The 23941-nt window shown below is 44.7% G+C and overlaps 1 pseudogene; it reads left to right on the top strand.

Annotated features, from left to right (window-relative positions):
- Nucleotides 1-21610: 21610 nt before the first annotated feature.
- Nucleotides 21611-23941, top strand: LOC146195721 (uncharacterized; annotated as a pseudogene).

Raw genomic sequence — 23941 nt, 5'->3', positions numbered from 1 at the left:
GCATATTGATTTTCAAGCCTACCTTCCTGTCTAGGTCATCAATCATTAATTGCAGTTCATCCGCCGAGTTTCTTAGTAAGGCAATGTCATCAGAAAATCGCAGATTACTGAGGTATTCTCCATCTACCCTTATCCCTCACTGCTCCCATTCCAAGTCTCTGAATACTTCCTCTAAGCAAGCTGTGAATAGTACTAGGGAGATTGTGCCTCCTTGCCTAACGCCTTTCTTTATGGAAATTTTGTTACTTTCTTTATGCAGAACTATGGTTGCTGTGCAGCCAATATATATATCTTCCAGCACTTTAAGGCACGGCTCGTCTACCCTCTGATTTCGCAATGCCTGCATCACCGCCGAGGTTTCAACTGAGTCAAATGCTTTTTCGTAATCAATGAATGCTATGTATAAGGGCTGGTTATATTTCGAGCATTTTCTATCATCTAATTGATGGTATGGATATGATCGATAGTAGAGTACCGTTTCCGAAACCCTGCTTGATCCTTTGCTTGATTGCAGTCTAAGGTTGTCCTGATTCTATAGGCGATTACATTAAAATACCTTATACGTAACAGACAGTAAGCTGATTGGTCTGTAATTTTTAAGGTCCATAGAGTTTCCTTTCTTATGAATGAGGATAATGTTTGCCTTCTTCCACGGTTCCGGTACCGCCGATGACACCAGGCACTGTGTATACAGAGTGGCCAGTTTTCTAGCACGATATCCCACCCGTCCTTCAGCAAATCTGTAGTTATCATCTCCAGCTGATTTCCCTCTTTTCATAGTTTCTAATACTTTCTTGACCTCGTCCTTCGTCACGGGTGGAACGTCTCACTGTTTTTTCCTACCGCCAATCTCATTACGGTCCTGACTACTTGGCTACTGTAGAGATCTGTATAGACCTCCTCGGCTACTTTGACTATCTTGTCCTTATTCGCTATGACGTTGCCCGCCTTGTCTCTTATCGCATACATCTGGTTTTTGCTTATGCCCATTTACTTCATTACCGCTTTAAGGCTTCCCCCGTTCTTTACAGCATGCTCAGTTATCTCCATGTTATACTTCCTTATATCGGCCACCTCGCGCTTATTGATTAGCTTTGACATCTCGGCCAATTCGATCTGGTCTGTTGGATAAGAACTTTTCATACTCTGGCGTTTCTTAATCAAATCTTTCTTCTCCTTAGACAGCTTACAGGTATCCTCTCTAACTCTCCTACCGCCTAGTTCTACCACGCACTCAGTAATGATATCTCTGAAATTATTGTGTATTGCTTCTAGGGTAATGTCGCCATCCTCGGTTAGAGCTGAATATCTATTCTGTAACTTGATCTTGAACCCTTCTGCCCTCCCCCTCACCGCTAATTCGTTGATGGGTTTCTTTCTTACTAATCTGTTGCGTTCCTTCTTCAGATTCAGGCTAATTCGGGACCTCACCATCGTGTGGTCACTGCATCGCACTTTCCCGATTACTCTACATCTTGCATAATGGCTGGGGTTGAACACATTGTGAAGTCAATTTTATTTTTAGCCTCCCCGTTAGGACTTTTACATGTCCATTTTCGGTTCTTCCGTTTGCTGAAGAAGGTATTCATGATTCTTAAGCTATTGCGTTCTGGAAATTCAACTAATAACTCCCCCCTGCTATTCCTAGAACCAATGCCATAGTCACGTACTGCCTGGTCTCCTGCCTGCTTTTTCCCTACCTTGGCATTGAAGTCGCTCATATACTGCGTCTTTGCTTTTCGCATTACCGATTCTCCATCTTCGTAGAAGCTTTCATCCGCCTGGTCATCATATCTACATGTAGGTGCATAGGCCTGTACAACTTTCAGTTTATTCCACTTATTAAGCCTAATTACAATGCCTGCCACCCTCTCATTAATACGATTGAATTCATCTATATTACCCGCTATATACTTATTGACAAGGAAAACTACTCCTAGTTGTCGCCTCTCCGATAAACCTCGATGACACAGTACATGCGCATCCTTTAGTACAGTATATGCCTCATTCGGCCTCCTAACCTCACTAAGCCCTATGACATCACATTTCATACCCTCTAGCTCCTCTAACAGCACTGCTAAACTAGCTTCACTAGCTAGGGTTCTAGCGGTAAACGTTTCCTGGGTCAGTTTCCAATGGCGGCCTGTCCAGCGGGGCCAGAAATTCTTAGCATCCCCTGCTGCATCACAGGTCTGACCGCCGCCGCGGTCAGTTGTTCTGCAGCCGCTTGTGACTGAGGGCCGGGGTTTTACGGAGTTTATCATGAGAGGTTGCGGCCAATTACTGCACCAGGGTGGCCAACTCCTGTTGTGGTGAGGGAGTGCATTGCGGGAGGTGTTCACCGGTATCAGGTCGCATGACTCGATATTTCAGATAATGCCCGACAGCAACAAATCGATCAAGGACTTTCCCGCAGACGGCGGTTCAGAACCAGCAAGTGATTGGCTCAAAATTCTAAAGAGGGCAGCGACTCTACACAATTGGCCTCCGTAATTTACTCTCGAAATCTCTAAATCGTAGCTCTTTGGACCGGCTTTGTATTGGTATCAGATGCCGTCATGCAAGCATGAAGTCATTAGAAGATTTCGAAGATCTTTTCCGCTGAACATTCATTATCCAGTCGAGCACGGCATATCGGTACAAGTGAATAAAGGAGCGCGTTCAATAGAGAAATGAAAGGTGCAGCTTGCAATTTCACGCCAAAGTACGTTTGTGCTCAGAGGCTCACGTGGACTATAATGAACTTGTGAGTAGGCAGGTGTTGATAGGTCTGAGGTCGAGCCAGCGGTGCTCATTATTGATGGGACGCACGCATGAAGATGAGGACGACCTCGTTCATGGCATTCAGGATTATGAAAGAGCGAAAAAACAGAGACAGAAGCGACACGTACACGAGAGATGGTTCGAGGCAGGCTACACGTATCCGAAGCGCATTGCAAGGCAGGAAGACCAAGAATTTTCGACAAGGCCTATGATGCGTGACACAAGACCACCTTTACGAAGCGACAAGGGGAGCCCTAATGCTATAACTGCGGTGCATTTGGACACATTTCCAGATATCACCCAAAACCGACATGCTTACGCTGTGGACTGATTGGACACACCCTAAGGCACTGCGGGCAACAAATTGGCGTGGTTGACGACAGTGCGGCATGGCAAGGTTTTTTGCTAGCCTACGTGACCATCGACGGTAAATTAAATTAATCGGGATTGGACACCGGAAGCTCAAGCTGCATAATGCGCGCTTTCGCTGCTTCCCGTTGTGGCGCGGAACTTAGGGCGGAAAGCAAACCGTTTTTTAGATTTGGTAATGGAAACTCACCCACTGCACGCACCATTGGTACCAGCAAGGCAAACCTAGAAGCAGATGGCGTAGTGGCGAGGACTGTCCCCGTTCTTGTTGTTGCGGGCAAGACACTCTCAATTGACGTGATAATAGGAAGAACATTCACGGAACTTCCGCATGTCACCTATGGGAGTGCGGATGGTTGCTTCCGCTTTTGGCCGAAAAAACAATGCACATTCACCCACCTGGTGAATGTGCACGACCGGCAGCGCCGAGAGAGCAGCTGTCGGTCGTGAAATCCGAAGACACCCAGCTAGATGGTTAATTAATGGACTAGGTCACTCTCACAACAGAAAGCGACTTTAAAGGATCCGCCTCGCATTCGGGAGGTACGGGGTTTAATCCCCAGTGCCGCCGGGTACCCACCGGTTTCCAATGGGCACAGGAGTTCCCTCGGCCTGGTGCTCGGCTCTTCTGGGGTGAAACTCTTGGAAAAAGGGGCCATGAACCGAACTGTTGGTTGAAGAAAAAAAAAAGGGCCACATAATGGGCTTTTGCCGCACAAGGCGGACTTAACTAATCACTGCCACATCGGAGCAACTATTTGGGACCTATGACCCCTTTCCCAAACATTTCACCCCAAAGACCCGAGCACCAGACCGGGGGAAAGCTTGTACCCATTGAACACCCGGTGGGTACCCGGCGGCACGAGGGATCGAACCTGGTACCTCCCGAACACGAGGCGGATGCTCTACCACAAGGCCACGCTTCGGTGTTAAAAAAAAAAGTTGAATCGAGCGATATGTACGAATCATTGAGCGGTAAGACATAGAGGAAGTGCGCACGACCTCAGAGAGGTGGCCAATCCTGAAGCGTGAAGTTTATATCGGTAATTGTGTCACTGTCAAACAGAAGTCGGAACTAGTGAAGCTGCTAAATGAACACGGAGACTGCTTTGCGATTAGCCCCGAAGAGCTGGGTGCACAAATCTGCTTGAAAATGACATCCAGGAGGCCCACGGAAGTTCGCCTGGGGCAGTGCGTCCCTGCAAGACGAACTTAGCAGAGAGAGAGACGATGAGAGAACTCGTTGAAGAATGGAAGCAGAAGGGCACTGTGAGTGATGCCCCCTCTCCCTACGCGACCCCGGTGACCCTGGTGAAGAAAAACGGACGGTGAAAAACGACTCGTCGTCGACTACCGGAAACTAAACGCGCAGGCGATCAAGAAAAAACCCTCTACCAAGTATAGACAATATAGCCCAACGACGAAAGGAGAGCTCAGAAAAACCGAAAAAAACGCTTGCAGGCAGTACGACAGCAAGGTTAGTGGATGCTCCGAATTGTAAACCTACCGATAACATACCTATTTGGAAGGCGGTACTGGACACACGCAACTGACACACCTCATTCAGAGCAGCTTACATCATGGATAGAAGTAGCCGAAACAAGTGGCAACAGATTACACAATGGAACTGCAGAGGGCTCTGTAATAAAGTTGGGGAAATAAACACAAAATTATTGTACGGCAAGCTACATTCATGGGCGTTCTTGATACAGGAGCACAATAGGTTATATTCAATAACAGGATATATAGGGTACCAGTGTCCTTCTATCCCTGATAAACGAGCAAGAGCAGAGGCCGAAACACCAGGAAAAGCTGCCGTTTATATTAGGGCCAACATTCCCCAAACGCCACTTGACTTGAGCAAGTGGTGCAACACTCAGCAGGAAGTAGTTGCTGTACTCACGCGTCCGAACAAAACGCCCCTTATATTAGTGTCCGTGTACGCTCGGCCGAGAAACACAGTACTTAATCTTGGATGGGTTAAGCATATTCGCCATTCATACCCTGGAATTGCGATACTAATCGGTGGAGATTTTAACGCTCCGCACACCGTATGGGGATATGATTATGATTCTAAAAGGGGTGATCAAGTTCATACTGCCTTCACAGAAATGGAATTCACACTGCTAAATCATCCAGGAGTCGCAACACTACCTGCAACACAAACACGCTCACCAGACTTGACGTGGTGGAAGGGCTCTGGTGCACCACAATGGCAGGCGGAATTAGATGCGTGGGGTAGTGACCATGTCCCCATTAGTATTGGTCTTAATTTGGGACATATGAAGAAAATTCGAAAGAAAGCGTCTGTTACACATTGGGATGGTGTACGGCAGGATACTCGAACGCATTCAGTTAGCCCGAATACTTCCGTTACCACCCTTCAAACGGTACTCAAGGATCACACCATTACAACTACAGTGAACTAAGATCAGCCAACTCCCGACCTGCACCTACTAAAACTTTTGGCACGCCGAAAGCGGGCCGAGATACAGGCTGGTCGCCATCCTGAAGACGCGCAAAGAAGAATTGAGGTAAACAGAGTGACGGCACAGGCACGCCGATATGAAAAACAGCTGGCTCATAGGAGATGGGATGAGTGGTGCAGTCGTTTGGGCTCAGGAACGACTAACAAGGCCCTCTGGAGGACTTTCCATGGCATGGAAAAGAGGTGGCAGGTTAGAGATCATGCAGAAAGTATTGGACTCGCATTACAGCTTACACCAGAGGAGTTTGCAGATCAGGCTGCTGCCCTTTTCTTCCCGAACCGCGCACATTATCCGGCGCCTGCACCGACAGTGGATGCGGTTGATAAAACAGGAATAACATTACCATTTACCAAATTGGAGTTATTGGCTGCTATAGAAGAAGCGAATGGTAAAACTGCGCCTGGACATGACGATATTCCTTATGAAGTATTCAAGAATTTAGAAGGAGCCGCAGTTGACGGCTTGTTGGATGTGGTAAATAAGGTATGGCAAGGAGGAGACATTCCAGTCGGCTGGAAACACTCGGTGGTGGTAACAATACCAAAGACTGGGAAACCTCCCACAAATCTAGAATCTTTGCGGCCTATCTCGCTAACACCCACAATTTGCAAAATCTATAAAAAGATGATAGCCACCCGCCTGTCATGATGGTTGGAAAGTAATAAAAAATATCATGCTCGACAAATTGGGTTCCGAACAAACCTTGGGACAGAAAATGGACTGGCTGTGCTCGCTGAAGAGGTCATACACGTGTCGCCTTATAGCCACCTAGTGCGCACTGTAGTGGCTACCGACATGGCGAAGGCATACGACAACGTGTTACATGCCAAGATTCTTAGCAACATGGAATGTATGGGCATTCCCTTGCAGGTCATAAAAGCAGTACATAATCTGCTTAAGGACAGGACGTTTTCTATCCGGATAAACGGAAAACAAATTGGCAATTACAACTCGAACAGAGGCGTGCCATAAGGGTCAGTGTTAGCACCTTTATTATTTAATATCGCACTGATCCCATTGGCGTGGAAATTAGCTAAAATACCAGAAGTGGGGTTCATGATATACGCAGATGATGTCACGATTTGGTCTGTTCATAAAAAAATTGAGAGACAGAATCGGCATCTGCAAGAGGCTTTAAATACCATAGATGAGTACGTGCAAAGTGCAGGCCTAGAATTATCACCTCAAAAGTCCAGTTACATTCATGTTGCCAACAAGAATGGAAGAAAACAATTGGCAACGCAAAGTCTCCCGAAAGATTGGAAATCAGGCATTGGAAGAGGTGGACGAGTTGAGAGTTCTTGGCCTAGAAATTCATAAATCCGGAAAAGGAACACAATGGCTTTATAAAGTGAAAAAGTAGCTGCGACTTCCTTAAACTTGATAAAACGCATTTCGTCTAGGGGAGGAGGAGCTCGAGCGGACATGGCAAGACGTCTTGTACAATCAGTGTTACAGCCGAGGATACTATACCAGGCCCAATTCCAAAGAGTCACGAGGCGGCAATGGGCGAAATTGGAAACAATAAATAGAAACGCAATGCGCACTATCACGGCCTTACCAAAACTTACCCCTATCCTTATTCTCCAAGAGTTTGCACAAATAAATACATTGACAGAATTAATTGAACAACGAGAGGCAACAACGGATATGAAGCGAAAGTACGTTACGCCCATAGCATCCTTGTACAACGAAGTGGCAGTTCGAACACCACCAATGGCTGACCCCCCTCCGTGGGAATTCACTACTATCACGACAAACAAGACCACTCGGCTTCGTCGCAAAGAAAAGCTGGCATCTCGACCTCTGGTTGATGCACTTCCAGGTACCTTAATTGCATATACGGACGCATCAATTATAGAAAATGGCGGTAGAACAGCAGCTACTAGTCCAACACACAGCGAACTAAAGGTACATAAAGAATATCTTTTAGAATACCCGGACCCGCTTGTGATGGAACTCTATGCAATCCGCGATGCTATGGAGGCCACAAATAAAATATATTCGATAACAGAAGCCCACATCTATACAGACTCCTTAGCCGCCATAAAACAACTGAAGAAAGTGACGAAGACGCTATGTGTTACCCAGGAAATCCGCGCACTCAATAAAAAAACAAAGATAAGCATCCAGATACATTGGACACAAGACAATGCTGAGAACGCTGAGCAGAGAAAAGTTGACCACCTCACACACGAAGTTCCACACACTAATGCGCCCCCCACCAGGCTCCCTTTCGATGCCCGCTCCGCTGTTTCCATTTTAGCATCCTCTTTAAGGAAAAGTACACGTGCCCTCATTCCCCCGTGTACATTCCCACTCCCTCGTAACTTAACGAGATTGGAGGAGGTTTCCCTTAGAAGGATAAGAGCTGGGGCGGCCCTTGCCCCGTCGGTAAAATGCCGATGGGAATCGCAAGCTGATATTGGACCAACCACATGCCCAAAGTGTTCCACACCAGCTGCAGAAGTGGATGTTCGCCACCTGCTATGGACTTGTGCAGGGACAAGGGAATCAAGGACACAGATTCTGCGCGAAGTGGGTCTAACCACAACAAGGGAAGAGGACTTTTCTAAATATCTCACCGAAAATGCTAAGAGCGGGAGCCTGCTCCGGTTCCTCACGGAAAACCATTTACATGAGTTTATATAATATTCCTAATGGCAAGTTTGCATACAAGAAAAAAGAGAAAAAGTATAGACAACCAGCTGGAGAAACTGTCTGGGGCCAGACTTTACGCTGCGTTGCACCTCTCGCATGAGTACTGGCAGATGCCACTTTCGGAAGGCGCCGAAGCGAAAACTACCTTCATAACTCCCGATGAGACAGGACGGTTTGAGCGCATCATGTTCGGGGTTACCAACACGCTGGCTGTTTTCCAACGTCTCATGAATAGAGTTGGGTACACTCAAAGGCAACATTGCAATGTTTGACCTCGACGATGTTTTAATTCCTGCCGAGAACTGGAATGAGCTGATTGCCAGATTGAAGTGTATTCTCGAGGCCCATAAAGGCGAGAACTTGACCCCGCGCCTAGCGAAGTGTGCATTTGGAAGGAAGAGTGGATTTCTTGGGCTTCCGCCTGAGAGGAGGAGATGTTCACCCCGGAGACCACAAGGCATGCGTAATTTCAGAGTTTCTCCGTTCCGAAAAATGTTCATCTGAGAAGCTTCTTAGGACTGACCGGCTTCTTTAGAAGATTTATTCATAAGTACGCACTGATCGCGGAACCCCTGACGCGGCTAGCAAAGAAGCACACAGAATTCGTGTGAGGCCGAGAACAAGAAGAGTGTTTGTAAGCGCTAAAAAACCCAGTGCTTGTTCTGTAAGACCCAAAGCCAGAGGCAGAGCTCCACACGGATGCCAGCTCAAAGGGTTTGACAGCCATGCTCTTACAGCGGAAGGAAAGTGAGGACAAATGGCGCCTCGTGAACTGCGTGAGAAAAAAACTACTAAGGCTGAAGTAGTTACCATTCATCAAATCTCGAACTGATGGCAATTGTTTGCACGGTGGATAGACTGCGGTCATTGTTGCTGGAAATACATTTTACCGCCGTGACTAATTGCAAGGCTCTCGTGTACCTGAACGCACAGCGCACGCAAAAGCCTCAAATCACTCACTGGTAAGGCCTAATTCAGGAATTTTATTTCTCTGTGAAACGCCGACTAGGGGTGCAGATGACACATGTGGATTCCCTCAGCCGAACCCTTGGAACCTTCCGACTATACCTTGGGAGCGATATATGACAAGCGGTTGGGACCTTTGACGACCAGGTACTGACTATCCAGAGAGGTGATATGGAGTTGAGGGAAATAATCAAAATTTTAGAAGAGCGGAAGCAGGAACGCACGAAGGAAGAGACTGGAAGAGTGGACGGTTACGCACTAGACAACGCTACACTTGTGAGATTCGACCAGGAGAGTAGAGTTGGTAGGCTCGTCATGCCAAGTTCGACGAGGAAAGCGGTTATTGTGAAACGCCACTACCGGCAGGGACATTTTTCAACTGATATGATGGTTGCAAAGATTAAGGAAAAGTTTTGGTTCTCTAGGGTGCGCAGATATGTGCGAAGACATATCGCTCAATACTTTGAGTGTATATACAACAAAGTACCGGGTGGAAAGAGACGCGGCCTGCTTTTCCCTATCCCGCCAGGAAAACGACCATTCGAGATATTGCATATGGACCATACGGGTCCTTTTGTGATAAGCAAGAAGAACCATTTTTTACTGCTTGTCGTCGACAATCTCACCAAGTTTGTTAGGTTATTTGCCACACGAGGCACGTCGGTGAGGCATGTTCTTCGCGCTTTCAAAGAACTCGTCTATGAGAGCGGGCATCCGGCGACTGTGATAACAGACCGTGGGAGGTGTTTCACATCCAAGGAATTTCAGAGCTTCTGCAATGAGCGGACAATAATACACCCTCCTAAACTCCACACGCCATCATCAGGCAAAAGGTCAGATAGAGACAGTTAACCGCACTGTTTTGCCTGTGATCACCAGACTGATTAGAGATCGTGACCATCGAGACTGAGATGAACGGCTAACACAAGCGAAGAGGTTCTCCACGGGCAAAACGCCATTCGAGCTACAAGTCATTCGAGCACGGCTACAAGTCAGATTTTTACGCCGCAGCGTTGCATCAGCTTAATTCAACCACAGACGCACGTGAAGACCAAAACGAACTTCTAGGTGAAGCTAGAGCTCATATTATCAAGGAGCAGGAGTAAAGCAAGCAGGCTTACAATCGTCGTCACTTTCCCGCAATGCTGTACGATGTGGGAGAGGTAGTTTTCATGAGAGCGCCTTAGAAAATGCAAAAGCCAACAAAAATACAAGCAAGATACCGGGGTCCGCTTGTTGTAACGAAGGCCTTGGACACCTATCGAACGGACACCTATCGAGAAGCTTATTTCGCTAAACAAGGCACAAAACGGTTTGCGACGACAGCGCACGCATTGCAGCTGAAGGGAGCCTATGACGGACTGCACCACGGAGATGACGACTCTACTTCTGAGGAAGATGACGACGAAGAAAATCAGTGCGGAGCCCCAGGGCAAGCTTCGATGAGTGCCCGACCGCAGCGAACGCGACGACCTCCTGAAAGGTTTCACCCTAGCTGATGAAACACGAGAAACCTTTTTCCGAACGATATCGCATAACGATCTTAACCAGTGCGTATCATTGTGTGTCGTATGCATCTGATTCTGTGCCGTTTACACGACACGATGTTCATAAGAAGTGTGTTAGCTGTTCCCATTTGCGTACTTAGCATTATGTGAATTTTTTATCGTTCGCACTTGTTTTTGTTTTTCATTTTTCCTTTTTGTTTCTCTCCAGTTTAACGAGGACGTCAAACAAGTCAAGATGCCCGATAGTAAGCAAGTGTTGCGGGCGTCCGTTTGAGTCTGTGTGTTCACTTTTGTAATGACCATTCCTCTTATTTTACGGGCGAGGGTCTTCTGTGTGTGAGAGTCCGTGTGCGCGAGAGGCCCGCGTATTGTTGCCAATTCCGAGGAAGAGACCTTGGCTCTGTTGTGCGCGGCCAAAGCAGCCCAGAAATTCAGCCGGACGTCAAACTTCTTCGGCTAACGCCTCCTTCACAAAATACTGATACTTCTATGCACAGCACCAGTGCACAGGAGGCGAGCCGTGCCAAAGGGAGAAAAGCGACGTGTTTCAACATGAGCTGAGCGTCCAGACAGCACGGCGCCGTGGCCCTGACGGTGAACCTCTTCTCGCCCCGCGGCATATTTGAAGCGAGAGCGCAGCAAGCTCTCCCATTGGCCCTGCGAAAGTGCTGCCGTCGGATTGGACCATTTTGAGTGTCAACGGTTCTCGGCGACGGAGTCTCAAGTGCTTGCGTTCGAGACTCCGAGTGTGAGTCCGTCACGAGCGTCCATCGGGAGCAGTTCGCTCCCTGACAGTGCGGACGCGGCGGAATCTCCCCGGCCGTCGCTGCGCGAGAACAGTCGCGTATGGCTATGTTAGCTTTCGGCCCCAGAGCCGAAATCCTTGTTTAAATACCTGTAAATAGTGTATAAAGATTTTTCTTCATCTCGCCAACGCCGACTCGGATTCAGCGCTACCGCCCAGGGAGCTCACAGCCCTCGTTCACGAAACGGGTGACGAGCGCTGCGTTACCAACTCCTTGGCACAACCCTGTTGACGGTGGGCTACTGTGTGATAACCCCACCGGCACAACATTGGTGGCAGCGGTGGGATTGACCGGTGTCAGGCACCTCGGCGCGGTGAGTACCTGAAGTTTTCCTCAAACGCCAGACTTCTCTAACACACAGGGTAGCTTAGAGAAAGGCTGAGCGTAGCATTGTGTTAACCTTGCGTGTTTCAAGCCTACAGGAAGTGTTTTGAAAACCAAGGGATGCGAAGAGGGGAATCAGTGTGAGAAAGGCTTGCGCATCTCTTGCTAGGAGCGAGATAGCGAACGTATAGTGCACTATTCTAAAAAGGCAAACAACAAGAGGCCGGTGTAAAGATGGAGAGTTACAAGGTCAGAGAACTTCTCCAAATTTGTGAGGAGTTGGGCATCAATTTGGGCTCAACAAAAAGAAAAAAAGGAAATTCTTGAGATCATGCAGGCAGAAGACGTGACGCTTGAGGAAGCCGCAGAGGCCTGGGATGATATTCAAGAGAGAAAAGGGAAGGAGGAAGCCAAAAGGCTAGAACTCCAAAAGCGCGAGGAGCGTGAAAAGCTAGAACGCCAAAAGCGCGATGAACGTCTCGAGAAAGAGGATCGTGAACGTAGGGAACGTCACGAGAAAGAGGACGCCCGCGTAAGGAAACTGATGCAGCTGGAGATTTCAGCCCATAGAATGAGCGTGGAAAAGATTAAAGCTTTTAATGCCATTCATTGTAACGGATCAATACCGCGAGACTGTCCACCACCGTTCCTCATCGCCGAGGATATGGCAGTGTATTTGGCAGACTTCGAGAATGTCTGCAGAAGTAAACGTTTCGAGCGAGATAGTTGGGCTCAGAAGTTGGCAGCTCTTCTCTCCGCTGAAGCGTCGGAAGAAATCAAGCGATTGGTTGGCGACCGCTTGAAAAATTACGATGAACTAAAAGAGTCATTGCTGATACGATATCAGATAACGCCTCATGATCTTTGAAAAAGATATGAGAGCAAGAAACATTGTTACAAGTCGTACTTTGATTTGGCGTATCAGTTGAAAGCCGCTGTAAGCGAATGGCTAAACAATGCGGAAGTTCCGGAGCAAATCGAACTTGCACCGGAGTGTAAGAAACAGCTTGGGGAAGCGGCCGAGCAACGTGACCGCAGTAGCGAGCCGACCGAGCCTCGAACAGAAGTGTATTGTGTTACCTTGGTCGAGCCACCAGCTGAGACGGTTAGCACAGGCTTAATCGGCGAGAAGTCCGAAGTGACGCTGTCCAGCGAGGTGAACTGCACGCCGACCTAAGTAGCTGTAGGAGATACAATTCCATCAAATGAGTATGGGGAACCCTAGAAAAAATTCTGATACAATGAACTGATGAACAACCTACCAGTTTTGTCTATTGCATTATGAAACGATACAACTAATACACTCATAAAATTTCTTTTAGTTCTATTGTCACCTATCAGTGCTATTTTTTCTATTACGGTAATAGTGTATTTGTATTGGTATATAAGTTCTATGGTTTATCAGTTTCTATGTGTTGTATAGTTGTAATGCAATGACAAGAAACAAGCTTTCGGAAACAAGTGAAAAATGTATATTATCACAAAAAGCAATACATATATTTCAAATGGCAAAGCTCACAATTTGTGAAGGAAAAGTTAAACAAATCTAAACACACACACATATATATATACATATATAAAACAACACTAAAAGGCTTCTTTATCACATTTAACAACAGGTTTTTACATTAAAAGCAATGAAACCCTCAGGCGACTCGGCATTGCTTTGGCTTGAAGGTGGCCGAAAAATCTACCATAGAAAAATAAATAACTGCAATTAAAGCTATCATACCATAGGTGTAGGGACATAAAAAATATGCAAAAATTGCCTCCCCTACTTAGCAAAAACCAAAAAACTAAAACAAAAGGAGTCAGTGTCTAGAATAAGAGCAATGGAACCCATACCTGCTTTGGCTTGCAGGCGGTAAAAAAATCCACTATAGGAAAATAACTAAATGAAAAAAAAATCTATCTCACCATGGGTAAAGTGACATATAAAAGATATGCATAAATTGGCTCCCCTATCTGGCAGGAACCAAAAAACTAAAAGGCAAGGAGCCAAAGACTACAATAAAAGCAATGAAACCCACAGCCCACTCGCACTTGCTTTGGCTTGCAGGCGGCCATAAAATCAGCTATATAGGAAAATAAATAATGTAAAAAAAAGCTATCACACCATGGGTAAAGTTGCATATAAAAGATATGCAAAAATTGGCTCCCCTATCTGGCAGGAACCAAAAAACTAAAAGGCGAGGAGCCAGAGACTAGTATAAAAGCAAAGAAACCCACAGCCCACTCACACTTGCTTTGGCTTGCAGGCGGCCAAAAAATCCGCTACAGGAAAATAACTAAATGCAATTAAGGCTTTCACACCACACGTGAAGTAACATAAAATATGCAAAGGTTGTCTCTCCTATCTGGCAGAAACCAAAAAACTAATATTCAAGGAGCCAGTGACTAGAAATTCACAAGTAAACACATAACGCGATATCAAGTGGGCAGCAAAAATATCTTTTATTTCAATAATGAAAATCGCAACCTAGACCCACAAGCAATAAAACAATTGCCATGAGAAAGTAGCTAATAGTAATTAACATCAACCACATCACATGGTTGAGCACAAAAAAAATGTTCAGGTAATCGCTGAAAGTGATGAACATTAACCACACCATAGGTAGAGCGACAAAAAAAAATCATGTTTTCATTTTTTTTCTTTAAGACAAACCAAAAAGCAAACGAAATAGCCACTGACTAGTACCTTACGCTGCACTGTGCTGCTGTGCAGACTTCTTATGAGGCACACACAGGAATGAAAAAACAGCAAAATATTGCAGTCACAGCCAAGAACTAAAAGGTTCAAGGAACTTTTGAAACCATTAAAAATAACCAAAATAAACACAACATAGGTGGATGTCTCTCACTGCTTGTCTGTGATAAGGGGCTTTGCAGCAGAAACGTCTGAAAGTTTCGAAGCAAGGTGGTGACCAAACATCTTTAGCCGCTTTTTTGCGTCTTCATCTGATAACCCCGACGTAACAAAATGATGAAAAAAACCTGGGCAGGAAAGCAGTACAGTTACAGGTATAATTTTTCATGATGCAAGTGAATGTTATTTCTGGGCTGTGCTGCAGTCATATGTAACAATGCTACAGAGGAAAACAACAGGCCTGAAAGAATGTTAAAAAGACTGCGCTGTATATTCTTGCATTTTTTTCAGGTCATTTCTTATATATTTTACTTTGCAAATAAATGTGTCAGTATTGAATACAACAAAATCTGTGGCATACTCAAGCACATACAACAGTAAAAGTTACGTCTCTCATAGCCTGAGTTGCTCTGGGACATTAAACCCCATAAACCAACCAAGAGCAATAAGTTGCGTATCCTTGTATTCAGTAGCAGGCATGAGCCCCACTGTGGTGGCGCAGTGCTTAGGGATGCTCGACTTCTGTGCCCAAGCATGAGGGATCGAATCCCAGCACAGCGGCCACTTAGTGGTGGAGGCGAAAGAAAAGGCATCCGTGTGCTGTGTGATGTCAGTGCACATTAAAGAACCCTAGGTGGTCAAAATTTCCAGAGCCCTCCACTATGGCACCTCTCATAGGCTGAGTTGCTTTGGGTCATAAACCAAACCAAATCAAACTGGCAGGCATGAATGACTCGGTGCACTTCCAAACAGTTTCAAATGTTGGAGAGCAGATGATGTGACAAAACGATGCACTTGTCTGTAGTTCAGCAAAAAATACTGAGCATTTACAGAAAACCACAGTGCCTCCAATGAAAGGTGCTACATTCAGTCTTATTAGCATCCCTCAGCTAAATAACAATTATATGTGCAAAAGGACACAAAGCCTATTTTGTAATTAAGAGTTTGATGTGGCTAATAAGCAACCCACCTTTCCATGATGTCAGCCTAGCTACAGCACTTTTATGAAGACATCTGCACATGCTGGAAGGCGCCACTAATACAGTAAAGGACCTATGTATTACTTTGGTAGTTTAAATTGCCATTGACATTTCATTTACTTTGTCTAATAAAATGATCAAGTAAGTGCAGTAAAATTGCTTATACCTTTTAGTGCATTCAGTTTCTGTTTATTCAAAGGAGGCTTCGGTGGTGTTTTCGTGCTGTTAGATGGTTTCCCAGTCACGCTCCTATTGATAAGGCCAGCTGTTGAGAAGATTCGTGTAGCGGCATCTCTCACAAATGTGGAATCGTTTCTTGATCTCATTATTTCATTGATGTCTGAAGTCGGCAAGCTTACATGCTGGCTTATGTAGACCTGGAAAAAGTTGCAGCCAACTTAGGAATACAAATTGCTGACACAAGGCTTGACACAAGTAAAATGCAACAGTGATGGTTACCTGGCCTTCACTTTCTTGAAAAAGTATTCGTTTGTTGTCCTCGCTGTTTCTCTGGCTTTGTGTAACTGCGACTTCAACACTTGGCGAAGGTGGTAGCTCTAACAGGTGAAAAAAAAATCAGATTGGAGGGAAATGAATTAGCAGCATGGTGCTTTGACGATCTGCATGACTCAAAACCATTAAAGTAACATGCACCAATTTCAAAAATGCAAATCACCACGTCTGTCGGAGCACACGCTACTGGCATCCTCGGGGTTCACTTGCTTGATTTGCTGTGCAAATCCCTTTGGCTGCAGGCTGTCATGCCTCTGAGACACTAAGAAAAAAAACATAGTGAAGGTCCACTGACCATAGAAGTAGCCAAATAATGACTGTTACCTGTGGCTGATTTTCATGCAAAACATTACTGAATCGAAATACCTTTTGATGAATAAACAATGCAGTTTTAACCAATAAGAAAAATGCAATGAACAAGTTATCTCCAAAAGCTATAGGTATGAACAACCCAACCCATAAAAAACAGTAAGAAACCCAAACGTGAGTTGCCTAGTACCTTTCCAAGTGCAGGACTCCTTCTTTCTTCCACATGCAGTGGCACACAATCTGACGGTGGGTGGGACGTTGGGTGGCTATCTGAGAGCAAAATAGTCACACAAAAAAGAGATGTTGCATCTACGTTTGGTATTAAACATCAAAGTAATGGACAATTTTTATGTATTATGTGTCTAAACTCATGTAAGCTCTCAAGGGAGATTTCTCTCCTTTAGCAAAGCCAGTGCCTCAAGCATAACAAGCGTACGTCATGAAAGGTCTTCACAGCTCAATACACCTACCGTTATTTCCTAAGTGTCTTAATAAATGTCCTTATCGTTGCATGACACCAGACTGCATCATAACACTCAGAGCAATATTGTGCTATGCATGCACTCTTGCCCAGTTTTCCATGCATAATGCTATGCTGACGTGTGTGTCAACTGTCTGCAGTTTATACTTAACTGTGAAAGTGCCATACAATGCATTACATCATCCTTAAAACGCACATGAAAATTTTATTAGGTGCATATTTTGCACGAGAGCGTGCTGGGCTCATGCAAAAAAAGCCGTTCCGGTACCGTAGAATTGTGGGGGAAAACCTGGCATCGTTCCAAATGTGACAGAAAATATATGCACGTGATTTCATATAAAAATTATTAGACCCCCGTTATTGGTGCAAAGTTTAAGGTGATGTCATACCATTTCACTTCCTATTTAGCATCCATCTCCTAGTAAAGTTGGAGTCTAGTTTTGCAACAGGGATTCAACCCAATGATATGTGTACCTCGAATTATATTCTGTTAATTGTAGGCTTAGATATCCGCTGTGAATTGAGACAGATGCTGCACCTTCCTTCCCCTAAAACCAACTTAAAGAATATTTTAAAAATTCTCTGAATTTCCAGGCAGAGCTGAGGAACACTGCACTTTGAGCATCCAGTTTTTTTTTTTGTCTCACTAAAACGCTTCGCGACTTGAGTGGTCGAGTCCGTAGGGGTTTTGTTAGAAAAGCAGTGAAAAAATTTGATCAGTGTATCTGCCCAATTTTACGTAGACTGATGATGGAAACCATGAGCAGCGAGCGACCTCAACAATTTCATGTCATTAGAAGTAATGTACTAAAAGCTAATATAAATCTCATCCACAGACACTAATTAGACATTTATTTAGTGCATAGTGGCATCCGTCTTAGTTTCCACACCCAAGGCTGTTATAGCACAGGAATGCAAGCCTCATCGACGAATGTTTTACTGGGCCGTGGTCACTGGTTCAACCAAGGAATTCAAAACACTGCAGCACCATCTTTTGGCAAGCACTAAAAGCACATCACATACTATGCAGAAGAAGTTTTTTTTTTATCTACGGGTGCACCGGAGAGAGCGTAAAATAGAATAAAACAAGGCATGCACTCTTGAAGGATTATGCAGTTAAGAAAATCAGCGACACTTTGCTGACATGTGGCCATGTGGGGTACTACAGTGATAATTACATGTTGCAAGAGCCTTCTCTGGTTTCTGGAAGAGAACACTTTACATGATTTTCTATAGTATGCCTTATGACAAGTCTGCGAAAAAAAAAGTTCACTTGAGTCCTTTTTATGAGATTTTCAGTGCCAAAATAAAATTATAGATTCTCGTTTCTTCGATATTGCAGTGCTCAATCTATAATACATGAGGCAAGATTATTTTGTTTGCACCTTAATCTCATTACACATTTTGGTTAGTGTTGTGTCCCTCTGAAGGCATATCATGTCTACTCATAAGCTAAGCTTGACCATCCCCCTAATTTTCATACCAGTCCAATACACTACACATAACTAAACAATTTTAAATGTGCTAGCTTATAAAACCCCTCATGAGAAGGAAGGAAAGTTTAAAACACAGCGACACCTGCAATATCGCAGTTTACATCCAGGCTCACAATGAAACAAGCTTATTACACTAAGGCTTCTTATTAGGTGCCTGAAAGAAATGCCACAGTGCTACGCTTGAGATTTTAGTAAAGGTTCCAAATGCAGCCCAACAATTCGAATTAATGCTTTCCGCTTTTCATTCGCATGAGCTAAACTTCCTGGCAGCCCCGAAATATATGGGATGAAAAACAGCATATATATAACTTACCTGTCAAAATTTTTTGCAATCGAATGTTCAGCTCCCTAAGTAGGCCATTTTCTTTTTTCAATGTCCGATTTTCTTGCAAAAGTGCCTTGTTTTTTTCTCGAAGAGTTTTAACTTCCGAACGAGCCACTAGCTCGTCACTCGAGCTGCTGTCACTTTCCAGCAGTCTGCGTTGATGTTGCTTCATTCGTTTTGCAGAAGGTGTACGCACTTTCGGACTGTCCTGCACCTGTTGCAGAGGTTGTATATTAATTGGCCGCCAAGGCACAGTGCAGTCATTACTTGCCATTTCGTCCCTGCTTGACCCCGAGTCCATGATCGGTGGTACTGAGAACCGCTTGCGCTGCACTTTTAACTCCGCTTCTTCGCGAGTTTCTGGAAATTTTCAGAGAGCCGTTAGCTTTTTAGCTATAAGGTGCAAGCCTCAGTAAAACTGCCCTCCCGATCACTATCCCTTCTCAATGGAATATTGTACGTGACCCGCGGCTTTCGCACTACTGTAGGGCACTAACAGCCCTACGTTCGTTTCCCGCGAACAATAATACTTGAAGATAAAAAATTAAAAATGTATAACATTCGCAGTAAAAAACGTGTTACACCGAGTGTATAAAATTGAATCACAATAACGTAAACAACAGCATGCATTATACATAGTTTGGTTTAAGACATTCAAAATACGTCGGCTGGTAAATGCCATAAACGTTTGCTGTCTGGCCTAGCGCACCATAGAGTACAAAGAAACTTACCGAATACTTCCAATATCTGTGCACCAAAATATCCGTCTTGCACTTTGTCAGACCACTTCACACTGTACACTTTCCCACGCACAAACTTCGAAGAGCCGTCAGGGTGAAAGTTCAGAATATCTTCAACGGGCACAATGTGCCTCTCCTTGTCATCAACAAACTTGACATAAGCATACATGCTTTGTCCTAATTACATGCCTCCCATCCACGGCGCTCCCGTCTAAACCCTTTGTTTCGATGTGGCGCGCAGCTAGAATAGCGCCCATGTGGCGCGCAGTTAGAACAATGACTAGAATGTTGGCGCGCTAAAATGAGCGGCTTCGGCTAGAACCAACAATGGCTAGCACCTACTTCCGCCATGCTAGTACTTTGTAAAACCCTAAATTAAGTTAAGAAGAAATTAAATAATTAAAAGCATTCTAAAAATTTGTAAGAAAAACGATGTACGAAAATCGTTTGCTTGTTTATTTGGATTTCTGACTGGTTTCGCAAGTGTCCTAGCCGAATTACATAAGCATCCATACAGTCTATTATTCTTCAAGGAATTTTTATTGCACGACGTAAGTCATTGCTTTCTAATTGTTTTCACTGTTGCTTCTACCAGAGCTTTCAGCATCCCAAAATGCAGCCCAATCGCCATAAAGCAGTCGTCGAGAGTCGAGACGGGAACAGGCGGGAATACAAGTGCCTGCTCAAAAGCACCGTGCGTGCTTGAAAGCCATTCCGCCATATTGCCGTGGTTGGAGCATTGAACTTTAAGTAGAACAGCATGTTCTGTAGTCTCTCTTCGTGCTGAAATACCTCGCTTCGCCCCGCCAAAGCAACAAAGGGTTTACTGAGGTTAGATTTTTTTTATTGAATTACGACATTACTGTGAAAAGGCAAAGCGTTCAGTTAGGTAGCAATTAACATTGATGTACACACAATTTGACCATTGTTACATGTTGGTAAATTCTTGTGCAGCATCACTGTAGTTTTTAAACGATCACCTCCCAGCTTTTCTCAGCAGTGTGAAGAAACTTCATGGTGTTCATATCGCAATTGTGCGAAAGGTCCCGGAGTCACTCGCATCAGTGCCTGCTCGCATGACATGATATGACAGCATGTTCAACGCGCACAGCCGAAAATTTTCTCAAGAGGGGCTTGAGCGCCGCAGTTAACCGAAACAAAGCCGGATGCTTCTGTTTCCACTCCTGTTGCTGTCCGCAGTCGAATTAGCGTGGTATAATGGCTTCTACTTCACAAGCAAGTGCAATAGACGTCACCTCTGTGAACCGCCCGAAGAAGAGAAAGTTGTACCTTGAGCCGGACGCACTGTGTGGCATTCCAAGGACGACAAAATGGCGGAAGAAATCTCGGTTGTCCCAACTAGACGCGGATGTAAATAGTGCATCTGAGGCTACGATAACCCAGCAGGAGCAAGACTCATCTGAGATCTTCCTAGAACCCGCGGAGGACAGCGATGACTGCACGCCTGCCACAATGAATGATGGTAAGTAGGCTGGTCATAATTTATATATGACCTGTTCGCTCACGAAAAAAGATATCAGTCTGTTTAATTTGCCCTGGCAATATTCCAATAAAAAAGGATGAGAGTTGAAATATTTAAACCATCTGCAAATTCCTGCAGTCAAGCCTTAAACATTCTCTCAAAATTTAATGCCTGCCCGCGTTTCCATTTTATGTCGTCTGTTCACACCGGCTATTAACTTCAAGATTAAGTTGAACTCTCATCGCTGTGGAAGTTAGTACTTGTGTAACTAGTAAAATTTGGTGTCGGGACATTTTAAAAGGCCCGGCTCCCTTCCTAGGCAAATTTGTTTCCACGAAGCATGGGGCAAATGTAACACACTTTTTTTTTGTTCTAGGTTTTAGTGTGGTGGCAATTAGCACGTATGTTAACTGTTATTGGGCACACGTTAAGATGCTTTTTTTGTCAGATGCTGACTGGCTCACTGTTGAAAGCGACATTTCATCCAACCCGAACGCTGACAGCGACAGCGACAGCTCAGCTAGTGGCACTTCCACAGAGGACAACACGTTGTTCGATGGTTGGCAAGAGGCGTCAAAGAGGACACTCCCAAATTCTACAGTTACAGTTGAAGACGCGTTGCTGGGAATTCTGAGCTACAGTATCGTGTCAGGTTTGAACTGGGTACAAATTGAAGGCCTTGCCAGACTGGTCAACTTCTTGCTTGGCAGCCCCGTCATTCCAAGCTCACAATATGCACTCCGAAAACTGTGGGCAAGTTCAATAACAGAGACAGTGCACCATCATTTTTTTTGTCCTTCCTGTATGACTTATGCCGGTAAGCCAGCCAAACAGCATGTATCCTGCAGAAAATGCGGCAGCATCATACCCATATCCAACTTCAAACATAGAAACTTTTTTTCTACGTTGGATATCAAACTCCAACTTCAAGAACTTCTACAAGATAATGCGGTGGCAGAAGCTTTGTATCAAACTCTGAAGAACAGGGACATGTCTGAGGGTATTAAGGATATTAGTGATGGTTCACTTGTCAGAAAGGTCAGAGAGAATTCCAGCTGGTGTGACATCACGCTCACACTGAACACGGATGGTGCAGGGGTGTTCAACTGCAGCAAAGATTCTTTATGGCCAATCCAACTGATAGTGAACGAACTGCTTATTTTCATGAAATGGTCCAATGTGCTCTTGGGTGGCTTGTGGTTTGGCAGAGGCCATCCTGACATGCAAATGTTTCTAGGAACATTCCTAAATGAACTCATGAGTGCAACTTTTCTTGTATGGAAGCACAGTGGCAAAACAATAAGTCTGCACTAAAGGTGGCAGGTGTCTGTGTGGATACACCTGCCCGGGCAATGGTGCTTCACATGAAGAACTTCAATGGACATTATGGTTGTAGTATCTGCCTGCTGCGTGGAAAATTTGCTCATGGTGAGTTTTAATATCCCAACTTTGAAATGACTCGTAAAATTCCATAAAGTGTGATGCTAACCTTAAAAGCACGAATGGTGTTAGGGCCAGTAATGTTTTGGTGTTATTTCTTGTTGATTCTTTCAGGGACCCTGAGGTATATCCTTCCTGATCATGGAGGAGCTGCCATGGAAAGGACTTCCAACAGCATGAAGGCAGATGGGAAAAAAGCACAACATACAAATGTTGTTGTGAATGGTATGAAGGGCAGAACAGTGCTATCGAAGCTGCCTGGTTACGATTTAGTTTGGGGAACAAGCCCAGACTATATGCATGTGGTTCTTGAAGGTGTGGCTAAGCAATTTTGTTCCTTGTGGCTACAATCGAGAGGTGCTGAATATTACATTGGTGCACGAGAAACAGTGAACTCTTTAAACAGGAGGTTATTGGCAATTAAGCCCCCAAATTGATTCACACGTACACCTCGAAGATTATCTGACTTCGCTATCTGGAAAGCCAGCGAATGGAAGTGGTGGGTTCTTCATTATTCACTACCGTGTCTTCGTGGCTCTTTGCCAGATATTTACATAAAACATTTCAGTTTGCTTGTAGAGGGAATCTACATACTTCTACAGGACACCATATCATCAGAGGATATTCTCAGGTCATCAGATCTTCTGTCAGAGTTTGTTGTGCAAACACAGTCATTGTATGGATTGTCTGCAATGACCTACAATGTACACCAACTTCTGCATCTGCCAAAGAGTGTGGCTAAACTAGGACCTCTTTGGTCACATTCTTCATTTGTATTTAAAGGTGGAAATGGACTTCTTGTTAAACTGGTGAGCGGAGCTAATGGTGTTCCTCTGCAAATATTAGAACGTTACATACTTGCTCGAAAGTTACAGACAGCGAAAGCAACTTTAAATCTTTCACCAGGAGCAGTAAATTTTCTGGGTGTACAGAGGAAAAGAACCAGTCAGCAAACGGTTTTGCTAGGCACTGGAAAGCCATGCTTAAACTTGGATTCAAGTGAAAAGCAGGCTATTGCTGATAAGCTTGGCTGTGACTCAAGTGTTATTGAATATAACCGAGTGGTCATCAGTCAGCAAACATTTCACTCTGCTCAGTATACCAGGCCTATAAAGACTAACAACAGTGCATTTATCAGCTTTTCTGGCTCTTTTTTTCTAATTCATAGAATTCTTAGTGGCGAAAATTCTTGCATAATTTTGCAGTGCCAGGTACTACTTGTCGAAAGGCTCTATGCAAAGCACCTTTTGATTTGTGTCAAAAGAGAAGAGCCGTTAGTTTACATAAAACCCAGTGAAGTTATGCGCCTGTGTGTGTTTATGGAAATAGACCACATTATTTTTGTTTCAACGATTCCAAACCTCTATGAAAAAGACTAACTCTCATGCTCAAAACAGTCTGGTGAACAGTATTCAGCCATGA

Source organism: Amblyomma maculatum, chromosome 3, assembly GCF_055883805.1.
Source record: "Amblyomma maculatum isolate TAMU_Amacu chromosome 3, ASM5588380v1, whole genome shotgun sequence".
NCBI classification, from domain to species: Eukaryota; Metazoa; Arthropoda; class Arachnida; order Ixodida; family Ixodidae; genus Amblyomma; species Amblyomma maculatum.
The sequence above is the reverse complement of the archived record's forward strand: the minus strand, read 5'-3'. Positions and strand labels throughout refer to the sequence as shown.